The sequence below is a fragment of the Hydra viridissima genome, unplaced genomic scaffold (genome assembly GCF_058129835.1).
Source record: "Hydra viridissima isolate aposymbiotic clone 2 unplaced genomic scaffold, HvirCarnegie_v1 scaffold_14, whole genome shotgun sequence".
NCBI lineage: Eukaryota > Metazoa > Cnidaria > Hydrozoa > Anthoathecata > Hydridae > Hydra > Hydra viridissima.
In genome coordinates this window covers 1,101,929-1,114,393 of record NW_028324313.1, presented here as the reverse complement: position 1 = coordinate 1,114,393, position 12,465 = coordinate 1,101,929, and the positions used below count along the sequence as shown (strand labels likewise).

Genomic DNA, 12,465 nt, shown 5'->3' with positions numbered 1-12,465 from the left:
TATATTTTTATATATTTTTATATATTTTTTGTATACTTTATATATTTTTATATATTTTTACATATTTTTATATATTTTTACATATTTTTACATATTTTTATATATTTTTATATATGTTTGTTCTTTTTTAGTTCAGAAATATAATCTTCAAATAATTCTATTCCAGCTTCCATTTTATTTTTTATAGAAAAAATCTCATTCATCAAATCAATTTCTGTTGCACAAATATTTTATATAAAAATATATAATATATGTGTTTCAACATTTTCGTTGTTGCATATTACGAATCATATATCCAAAATAAATAATAGAGTGTGCAACTGTCTTATTAAAATTATTTAGATTATTACTTATATATATAGAAAATCTTCTAAACACAAGATGTTAATAGCATCATTCATAAACTCGTTCAGAGCATCATCAGAATCTGTAAAAATATTGATATATTATATAAACATGTGATTTTGTCAAATTCAGTAACTAAGCTTTCACATTCTCTATCGAAATCTTTTTCCATCTTTTTAAACTCAGATCCAGCGCTTTGCAAAACAAGTAACACAAGCAAAACTGCACAAATAAAAAACAACAACACAAGTAAAAACTGTAGAAATCCTGATAATGCTCACTATGAGCTGGGAAAACGAAAGAAACCGTAAGCATCATCTTTAACTTTTACTCGACTTCGATCAAAGAAAAATGCGAGACAGCCGAAACACCAGGTCGACACTCGTGCAATTGCATAAAAGAACAAAACAGCCACACCGTAGGAATTTACAAGTGTTTTTGGAATAACAACCAGAAACTCAATTAAAAAAAAAAAAAAAAACCACACCGAAAAAATGAAAGCATTCTGTAACTATTTTATGATTTTCACAAATATGTCATAACCAGAGACAAACGCTAATCATAAGATAACTGATAAAAACTAATTCAGAGAACCATTGCTAAGAGGTCGAAACAAAAACACTACACGAACTTGAGGAAAAATTTGATTGTCTATACGAGAACAACATCTGATTTAGGAAACATATGCTGAGAAAAGGAAAGATAAGAAGATTTTAAGTTGAGAATATTAAAAACATATGTAGAAACATCGGCTAAAGTTCCAAAGGTAGAAAGAGAATTTTTTCATCTGTATTTGTAAATATTTAAAGAATATACTTTAGTTAACTATTTAAAAATATTTGTTAAAAAAAGAAGGGCTCTTAGTAAGTATTATTTATATTTCAAATTGAGAAATTATCATATTAAGGTTTTGTTGTTCAGGTTTACGTAGGTCTAAAGCGTTAGAAGTCAAGGAGTCTACCATTACACGAACCATTAACAAAACACCCACACCCGCAAAATACTTACGGCAACCCAACAACCTAATCATAAAAGCACAAACACTTTAAGATAACCAAACAAAAAAGCATTTCCCCAAGTACTAAACAAACCTCTGCTCTTACATTACTATGAATTTAACAATTTTAATTAACAAGTTAAACGGTGACTTAAGTTTTCCACTTTGGGTTAATTTAGACCAACGACTGATTGTCTGAAGCTGAAGATTTGCCTTTAGATGAAGTTAATTTATGAAATCCAAAAGAAGTTCATAGTATTTGTTCGGCAGAAATTGTAAGAATAGCAATGCTGTTGCCTATTTCCATTTCTTCGTCTAATCCTGTAGTGAATTTTTCTAGTGTCCTGACGAAAGCTTGTCTTTTCTTTTCTAGGTCTTTGTCATGTGGATTATCTGTAATGACGTGAAATTTAAAGAAATTTACCGTAAATAAACGAAAATTATCGTTTTCCTTAAATTATGTAACAAAGTTTACAAAATACAGTCAAAAAGTCTGCGTACGGGTGAACTTTGAACTTTGAAATGATCTTTGGATAATTTTACTAGCAATAGGGTTAGGTTGCTCAAATTATTCCCGCTAAGAAAATACCTGCATAACAATAAGTATTTAGCAAATATGTGAAAACTATATTTGCTATTCGATTTTAGTGTAAATATTTTTTTTATTAATGAGAACAGCTATGAAAAATCTTTGTGTTGTCATATCAATTAATTTGAACTTAGAAAAAGTTATAAGGGTACGACTTACGAAACCAGTGTCCTAAATGGTATCACCCTATGGTTTAAGCCGTACCTACCTAAAAATACAATTGTTAGGTATTTCTTTAGAATAAATTCATTAAGAATCATTTTATTAAGAATTAAAACTCAATAAAAAAAAAATTAAAAAAAATAAAAAAAAATAAAAACAATAATAAAAAAAAAAAAAAATTCAATAATTAGTTAATTTTCATTAAGCACAGGCAGCGCATATTTAAAAATTTTTTTGTTAACCCCTTCGCATAGATTGTGCACCCATGTTTTATATTTCAAGCATTGAATCATACTTTTTTTCGATCTTCCACACAAAAACGACAGAACTAATCGCCTATGTTTATAGTTTATAGTATTGCCTTTCTTCTTTTAAATCTTCAATATTGATCCCTATTTATTAATCGCATTTTTCTTTCTCTTCATTGCATTTCTTACATTTTCTTTATTCACACATGACGTTATTTCGACTGCTACAGCTTCGCTTGTACGGCTTCCCTATATTACATTTGGAATCGAACATAACATATTAAACTGTTACTTTATTTGGTTTGAAGTTGAAGGATTTGTGATAAGATCCACAGTTACTTTTCTTCTTTTTTGATTTCTTGAGTTGTTTTGCGAATTTCATTACTCACAACTTCACTTTCATTTGTGCGCAAAGACTCTTCAGCCATTGAATCTTCCAATGTAATGCAAAAAAATTCATCCTGAAATTCATGTCTGTTGCAATTTCCATACGAAAAGAATTTCAGTATGCATTCCGCAATAGTTCTGACGCAGTACTTTGTTTAATTGTGTTGCCGGGATTTGTTCTTAACCAAATAGATTCATTTAAATTGGCTTTGAGAGATTTGAAATAAGATTTGTCCAAAATTTGCAGACGATGCGTTGGGTGCGCAGGAAAAGATGGCATAATTATGCCATAATCACACGCTAGATCGATACTTTGATATTTTTTGTAAGCGTGGAGTGCCCATCCAAAAAAAACATGAACATCATTACTAATGGTACCCCCTTTTTTAAGCAATCGTTCATCCGTGCACGTTTAAATATTACCATAGGAGGCACGAATTCGTCTACTGTATTCATAGAACATATACATGTTGGGGTCAACCGTTTTCATTTCTTGTAACTGCCCAACTTGATGTTTGCCTTTTTGAGCGATTATTTTAGGTGGTTTGTGCATGGTTGATAATCTTGTTTCATTAACGTTATAAATCTGGCATGCAGTGAAACTATATTCGACTAATATAAATTCATATTTATCAAAGAGTTTATTTTTATTTATCAAACTAATTCTTTATTGAAAGCTTTAGCCCTGGCCATTGATGTTACCTCTGGAGAACGTAAGAATAAGCAAGGATTATCTTTCATAAATTTCTAGTAACACTTCCCTGTAATTTTTTTTTCTCTGTTAAAACGGTATGGTAAATTATATTTTTCAGCGTGTTGATAGGCAAGTTTTCTTAGATCAGCTGCAGTAAGCCCCAAAAAGCTTGCTTTTAACTTGAGCAATAGAGAACAAGTAGGACTTGAGCACAGGTACTGCTTGAGCAAGCTGACTCTACACTAACATATCCATGCGCTCAGTTTGCAGCTTCGTATGTTTACTGTTAACAATATTGCCAGATGCCAAAAACATTCTCTCAGAGGATATAATTGTCAGAGGCACGCCTATTCATTTCCAGGTTAGTTCAAATAGAACTGGAAAATTGTTTCGAATGATTTCTCCATCATTGAAGAGGATTCTTCTGAGATTGCTCAAATTCTCCGATCTGAGGGGCGTACGCTTGGTAACGTTCAACGTCTTGCAAATTCTCAATTTCCAAAAAGTCATCCATGAAATAATTAGTTTAAATTTACTACTTTAAAACTAAATTAATTATTTACCTTTAGTTAACCATTACACGTGTGATGGATGTTTCAAATGATTCTTTGTAGCTGTTGATCTCGACTTTCCATTTTAAAAGAGGATCATTTTAAAAACGGGATTCAAGATTAAACAGAGCAAGAACTTTTGTACAGTATGCATCCAAATTTACATGCAGATTGCACCTCATCTCACCCAAAAACTGTCGCACTAGATTCTTTAAGTGGGTCGATGGCTGCAACAAAAGACTTCAAAAATTATTTTAGCTTTAAACAAGCAAAGTGCTAAATTGGAGTAAGGTCTGCCACAAGATTAGCCGTGATGAGAAACAACTCCTTCAAAATGGCAAGGATGGCATCAATTATGTCATACTCAGCCTCGCTTGGAATAACTTTCTTCAGATTTCCAGAGCTTTACGCAAAAAAAAAAAAAGAAACAAACCATTTTGATTGATTTTCACCAAAATTAACTGTTTTCTACAATTTTAAATGTAAAGTTTATGAATACTCTTACCATTACTGTAATGTGGTTGATCCATAATGGCTTGGATAGCTGGCTGACGCTTCATAATGGATTCCAACATTTTGAAGTTACTATTCCGCCGAGTTGCCACCGGAGCAATTATCATTAACATTTTCAGTTTGTCATTAGCTTTCTTTTTTCTTCTCTTTGATGACATCAATATCGGTTTTAACTTATAAATTTTTTGCCGGACTCTTCAGGCATTTACTGGTCAACGCTGCGGCCTGTTTGATTGCCTCGCTGACAAACGCACGCCACCTTTTGCTTTAAGCGCTGCCTCGACGATCCTGTTCAGTCGGTGGGATATGTAGATAATTTTAAGTTTTTTCGCTTTTATTGACTGCAAGGATCATATTGGAACCCGCGTCGGAGACAATCGTTGTCACGGCATTATATTTGAATCAGGGCGATTCTCGGATATCCCTAAGAATTAAAAAAAAGTTATACTTTTGGTCGTAATTTACAAAAAATAATTGTTTTTCACCATTTTTACTGCATTAGTTTAACCATTAACATTTTGATTAAAAATCTAACTTACCTCTCCATCTTGCTAGGAACTTACCGGTCTAAATTGCTGGCTATTCTTTCAGCAGAAGGGCAATCATTTAAATGGAGAACAAATGACGACAAACCTCTTCAGGTGGAAGTTTTTATCAACAAAATGAATGGTTAGCGTTGAATATGGATCATTTGACCTGTTGGTCCTCAAGTCACTCATGAAGGAAACGCCTTCAGCATGAGGAAGATAGTTCAGCGCTGTTGCTTCATTCCTTTCGCAAGTTCTCATACAACACCGGAAGTTTAACCATTTACTGCCTAATGTTACCATTGTGAAAACTGCAAAAAAATAATATTTTAACTTAATCCCATATAGCCATAATTATGAATAGTTATTCAAAAATTGAATGTTGATAGCTTATTTATACCGAAATTGGTAAGGGTACAATTTTTTTAGTAAGTATTTGTGATGAATTTATCAGAATTTTTTTGAAATAAACGATTAGTATTTTTTTGTTAAGTAAGATATTGTTAATTAAAATATTGTTAAGTAAAATATTGTTAAGTAAAATATTGTTAAGTAAAATATTGTTAAGTAAAATATTGTTAAGTAAAATATTGTTAAGTAAAATATTGTTAAGTAAATATATAGTTTTGGTTAGTATTTTACACAAATGGTTAGTTATTAAATTTCAAGTTTTGTCAGTATAAAAATTAAAATTGGTCAGTATAAAAGTAAAAATTTTGATTTTAAATATTATTTTATAATATTTAAAATCAAAATTGGTCAGTAAAAACAGAAGCTAGTAAGTAAAAATGCTGTTTATACACTTTTGTAAAATAATTGATCTCCAAATATTTAATATAATAAATATTTAAAAATATGAAAAAAATAGCAAGTTTTAAATGAAGTAATCAATATAAATCAGTCAGCGAAATCACAAATTGGTCAGTATACATTCAGTTAAGCACTTTTGTATGATAAATGATCTTCAAATATTTAATAATAATGATAACAAATTAGCCTCTTGGTAATGTTTTAGTAGACTTTTTTGGTCTCCCACATTTTTTTTTCACCAATAGGAGTGTCTCTTGCTGCCAGTGGGGTTTTACATTACTTCATTCAAACTGCAAGACCAGCAATATATGCAGATGAAATTCTTAATGAAATCTGGACAACCATCGGTTGAACACGATGAAAATACCCTTTAATTGTTAATTACTTAAAAACTATTTAAAAGATTTTTATAATTTGCAGAAAGCAATTTCAGATTTGCGGAAAACAATTTTAGATTTGCAGAGAGAAGCTAATGTGTTATTTGTTGATTGTATTGGTCTTGAGTTTTGATTGTTATCGGGTTGAGTAAACAAATAGTACATCAAGAAAAACTTTTGGAAATTTTCCAAAATCCTTTATCACAAGTTGACATTTCAAAGTTGATCGGAGTTGCTCGATTTTCAGTTGGATTTTTTATTTGGGGTGATGTAAAGAGACTTGATCTTTTGAAAGAAAAACTGAAGGTGTAAAAAAGAAAGGATTTAAAAATAAATATAAAGCAAAAATCAATCATTCGTCCCATTAAAGCAAATCCATATCAGCTATAGAGAGATCTTGCGGGAAAACTTGAACCCTAGCTTTGATTGGAGAAGTACCTAAATCTCAAGAATATAAAGCATATCATAATAAGTAAACTCAAAAGTGATCCACTGGATCCACTGGATCCACTGGATCCACTGATGGAGAAATTAAGGCAATTCGTTGTTAAAAAAAGCTTTATAAACTTTTAAGCAGAGAAAACCTATTTCAAAAAAGACTTTTCACAATGACCGAGCCGGCAATATTTTTTATCGGTTGAATGATAGAAATGCTGTCAACAAGTTTGCTCCCACGTTTTTTTGTATGGCAAGCACTATGGTCCTGTGTTTTGAAAAGTGCACCATTTATTACTCGTAAGACTTTGAGCTTGGATTTGTAAATAGAAGAATGCTTAAAGAAACACCTTTTGCCATTCATTAAAAAGCATGAAATACTAAAAACATTTTAGCCTGATTTGGCTACAATCCACTACTTCATAAAGTCTTCAGAATGACGTGAACAAAAAGGCGTCGAATTAGTACCTATGATAGAAAATATTCTGAGATGTCTTGAGCAGTGAATTATTGAAAGTTATTAGCAGATTAAAAAAGGAATCCTGTTGAAAAGGAAAAAACTAGCTTAAGATGTAGATGATTTTAAGAAAAAGTAGATGGCAGTTGCAAAAAAAGTAACTCAAAGTAAGATCCAAGAAATGATATCAAGTACTTTCAAAACTATTTGGTTTCTATCTTAGCGTGCAGTTATAAAATATCAAAAATGATTGATGTAAATAAATAATTTAGCTTAGTTGTTAAAAAAGATTACAAAAAAAAACTAATAATTAGTTTTCGAATAACAATTAAACGGTATTGAATTTCACTGTGTTCAACCAATGACAATTTGATGTGACATACATGTGACAATTTGATGTGACATACATGTGACAATTTGATGTGACATACATGTGACAATTTGATGTGACAAAGGTGTGACAATTTTCTTCATTGTTGATCAATAGTCAAGGTCCAGAATTTAAAAAGCTTTTTGTTTGAATTGATACAATGTTCCATTTCCTCTTCAAATCTTGAAAATGGATGCCTTTCCATTAAAGTGTTTTTTCAACACTCTGTTAAACAGTTCAAGGGCATTATTAGCACTTTGTGTGAAATGTCTAAAGCCTTCATACCAAGTTCGATGAAAAATCAACCATTCTGTTAGAAAGTTCACAGAAATTTCTGTTCTAAGTGTTTTCTATTTTTTCCAAAACAAACCCAGAGCATCCTTAAAGATATCTTTATTCTGACTTTTTTTCAATATTTCTATACTCTTGATAATTTCATCTTGATGGTTTTTGTTCACCATCGCCTCAGCCTTTTTATCAACATCCTGACACATATGTGAAACATATTATCATATCATTTTTGCAAAAAACATTAGAAAATACATTTTGAATCAGCATCATCTGTGATTAATACTTCAAGTTGATACTTTCCTGATTGATTTTTGTCAAACCATAAGAATACTTTCGAATATACATGAAGATGGTAATCCATAGAAAAGGATGCCTACAAGCAAGACATGGAACCCGTGCCAACTTAATTTGTACGTAGCATCAACATGTACTTTTTCTTTTCCTAAAGCTTGGAAAATAGGAGTTTTTTTGTTGATACAAAAACTTGAAACTTTGAACTGTCTCTGACATCATTATTTTCTTGCTCTTCAGCTAAACCATCAGAGTAAACAGTTCTGTAACTTACTATGAAAGGCTCATCCTCACTGTTGGGAACATTATTGTTAATGCACCATTGCGCTACTTAACTTAGAGAAATGAGTGCACTGCCATATTTTTTCTTTTTGCTGGCAGATATATAATATTGTAGTTGTTTCATTTGGATTTGGTGGCCATTATCTACAAAGGTTTTTACGTTTCTTAATATTTTCATAAGCAGGTCACACACTTTGTTGATTTCAGTCTTTAAAAAAGTTGCAATGGCTTATTTGAACAAATTATCATTGTCATGCTCATGTCATTTTTAAGTTCCGTAAATGATTACACCATCAATTGCTGAAGGAAATAAAAGATATAATTCAGGATCAGATTGCTCTTTGCATCTTTGAATGGCTTTAGAATCACAGTATGGTTTTATTCCGTTTTAATGTAATTGGAATAAAGATAACTTCATTGATCTTCTGTTGTTATTGTTGAAAAAAAAAAAAGAAATAAAAAGGAGAGAAAAAAGAAGGAAGAGGAGGAGAGAGAAAGAGAGAGAGAGAAAGGGAGAGAGAGAGAAAAAGAGAAGAAAACATAAAGATAGTTAGAGAAGATAGTTAGAGAAGGGAAGAGAGAGGAAAAAGAGCAAACCTCTCTCTCTCCTCAATCTCTTCAAAAAAAACATAATCCCATAATTAAGCGGCGTAAAATAAATTTATTATTTAGCTTTAAGCCCTCTTGTTCGTAGAGTGTAAAAAATTCTCAAATTAGTTATAAAAACCGAAGTAGATAAATTTCAAAGTAGATATTTGCTTACTTTTTTTTTCTTTAAATACGTTTTTATTTACAATTTTTGTTTTTAACTTTATCATTTATGTTGTTATTGTCTACTAATTTTATTTTTTTTTGTTTAAAAATATTTCAACTTTATATTTTATGATTGTTAATAATTAAATTTTAAAGTGTCTGAGATTAATTATCAAAATTATAAAATTTAGGATACTACAATTATTGTTTTGCTAATATGTTTTTAAAAGATATGCGGCTATGAAAATAGCCGTTATGCTTGTTAACAATATGTTAAGATGAAATATTCACTCAATATAGACGAATGATTCAATACACAACTAATTAATAACACACACACACACACACACACACACACACACACACACACACACACACACACACACACACACACACACACACGCACACACACACACACACACACACACACATATATATAAACATATATACATATTTGTATATATTAGGTACCATATAAACAAATATGTTTATATGTATAAAAATATATGTATATATATGTATATATATCAAAATATATATGTGCATATATATATATGTGTATATATAAATATATCTATATATATGGATATATACATGGAGATATATACATACGCTTTTGATATTTATAAACATATATATATATATATATATATATATATATATATATATAAATTTAAATATTTATGATATACAATATAATTGAAAAAAATAAAAAATTTAACAATTACAACTTTCGCTTTTCTTTCATATTGTTGGAAATATCGCTTTTCTTTTTTATTGAGTTTTCTTTCACGTTTCATAACATTATAACATTCATTCCCTTCAGATTAATTATTTTCATTTTCACCATCGTAGAGTTTATTCAACCAAAATAACTTATTTATTTTACGCCGCTTAACTACAGGATTACCAAAATATGTTTGTATATATATATATATATATATGTATATGTATATATATATATATATATATATATATATATATATATATATATATATATATATATATATATATATATATCAACATTTTTCTTTTCCACTTGCTTTACTACTCTCTCAAAATTATGCCATATTTTAGTTCTATCTCTAGATGGCATGATTTTAAATGATTTTTGGCTTAAGACGCCAATTCCACTTGAAATGAAAATAATTTTTCGGAGATGAACAAGTTGCAACCGTTAGATTTGAAGATTCTTTTCTAACACGCCGTTTTCAAGATTTCTACAACAATTTTTTGTTCTTTTTAGTGCAACGCTTGTTAATCCACCAATTGAACGTACGCGCATGTAAATACCATTGCGCGCGCAGTTGATGTTTAATATTCATCGACTTTCTCACCGCGGTTAACATTGGGAAATCATTAAAAGAGATGATCAATAACTAATAATAATAAAAATAAAAGCATATTATGCAACAGCTCTACTTGCAATTTGGAGTAAGAGTGGATCAATAAATATTAGGTGGAGTAGGTAGCAAAATAAAGATAACGTTTATCGACATGTATTTGCAAATCTCCGTTTTTAAGCCGTGTGCTAAATATCGACGAAAAACTGATTGTGATATTCCGAAATATTTTGATTGCTATCAACTGCCAAGAATGAAATTTCAACTTAAACAATTTAAAACTTCGAACTCATCGAGCTAAAAAAAAATCAAAAGTCAAAAAAATTACGCAAGTCTCAAAAAAATTATTTAAATAATTTAATCCCCCGTCTTGTATGAAAATTGCCCCCTCTTCCCCCTCTCACCTCTCACGGAAGAAATGATAATTTCGATGGAAAAAACTGAACTTTCGAATACCCACCACAAGACACACCAAAATTACTTATAAATTTCAGTATTAGCAATAGAATTACGCCGGCAAGCAATAATTACCAATGATATATTATATATACTAGATGTCTAACTTGCGGGATTTTATTGGACGAAAAGTGAAGCCGCTTTTTTTTGTTTACAAATTAAATCCGCCATTTGTAATAAGGGCAAAAGCTATATCCGACGTGCGAAATAAAAGTTAAAAATGCATGTTTTTGCCCGAATTAGAAATGGCTTGCACCGATTCACTTTTCGGATCGAAGTTAGACATCTAGTATATATAATATATCATTGATAATTACAAAGAAGCTTTTAACAGCCTCTTGTGCAGTCACTCAAAAATGAACTATTCTACAGTGAAATCCCAGCTGCCGTATTGACGCCTGTGGAAATGATGTAAACAGAAAGTTGTTGCATTATTATTTCCGATTTAAAATTTATAAGTTTCAAACGGAGTGTGTTTCTATAAGTACATTCTTCCATTTAACAATGAAGTTTGTAATAATCTATATAAATTTTGAAAATTTTTTAAAAAAAATTTATTAATCAGATTTATTACTTAAGCTTAAGTAAATTTCACAAACTGCCAATCTGCTGCAAAAAAGAACTTGGAGGTACCGCTTTAATGTTTTTTTTAGAATTTAAGCCTCTTGTTGACTCTTGTTGAATGTTTTCGCAAAAACATAAGTATCACTAGTAAAAAAACATGTTGGCCATCAAACTTGAAGAAAACATAGATTTAATTCAACATGCGTATTTAAGATGTCAAGAGTTTCACCTTAATGTTTCTTATAAACTGAACACAGTGGCAAGCATGAGGGAAAGATGCTAAAGATAGTGTAAAGTTACGAAAATATGCAATTACATCAAAATTTTAGCGAGAAATTGGATCTTGTCGTTAATCAACGATCAGAGCAGGTCGGGGGGGGGGGGGTAACGATAGCGGGAGTTGTTACTAGAAGGTTCGTATTTCCACTTTTCTGTTGATAAGATAGAACTTTGTTATTTTTACTTTTGATATAAATTCGTGTTTATTAGTACATAGTGTTTCATCATTCTTCAATTTTCACTTCTATATTCATAAGAATAAACAGCAATAATGAATGATGCAACTAGCACCATTTATTACAACAATCTAACAACCGCTACATCTAACTTAACAATTAACAAACGGACACCATTTTGGTTTAATCATATTCCATCAATGTCTATTATACTTTTGGACTTATCAGAAGCACCATCACCGCACATGTATAAAGCGTGAAATAATATGCATACGCTTCTACATACTTTTACATGAAAATATTGACAATATCTAATAACATATTCCTGATATAATTTTTGTACCCTGGCTGAACTAATTTATAAGTTTAAACATCAATCAAGACCATCTCTGTATAATGCTTGGAGGGTTACTCTATGCTTACAACGCTTGACAAATATTCAAGCTCCCGAATTCCCTTGAACACAAAAACGTTAAATACAAGCGTGCTCGTGTTTGTCTTTTCATAATTATCTTGGTGTTTATGGTCATTCGCCGTATTCTTGGAGGTATTCAAACCCAAAAGCAAC

General features: G+C 30.4%; 1 long non-coding RNA gene across 2 annotated transcripts; it reads right to left on the bottom strand.

Moving 5' to 3' along the window:
- Positions 1–216: 216 nt before the first annotated feature.
- LOC149878703 (uncharacterized) lies at positions 217–9,912 on the bottom strand. 2 transcript variants are annotated; one of them, XR_016447047.1, is made up of 5 exons: positions 9,808–9,912; positions 5,050–5,324; positions 4,479–4,910; positions 3,986–4,376; positions 217–2,139 (listed from the first exon to the last, which is right to left on the bottom strand). It is a non-coding gene; the product is annotated as an uncharacterized LOC149878703 (long non-coding RNA). The 2 variants fall into 2 exon arrangements; XR_016447046.1 differs by having other exon boundaries at positions 9,811–9,912.
- Between the last annotated feature and the right edge of the window lie 2,553 nt (positions 9,913–12,465).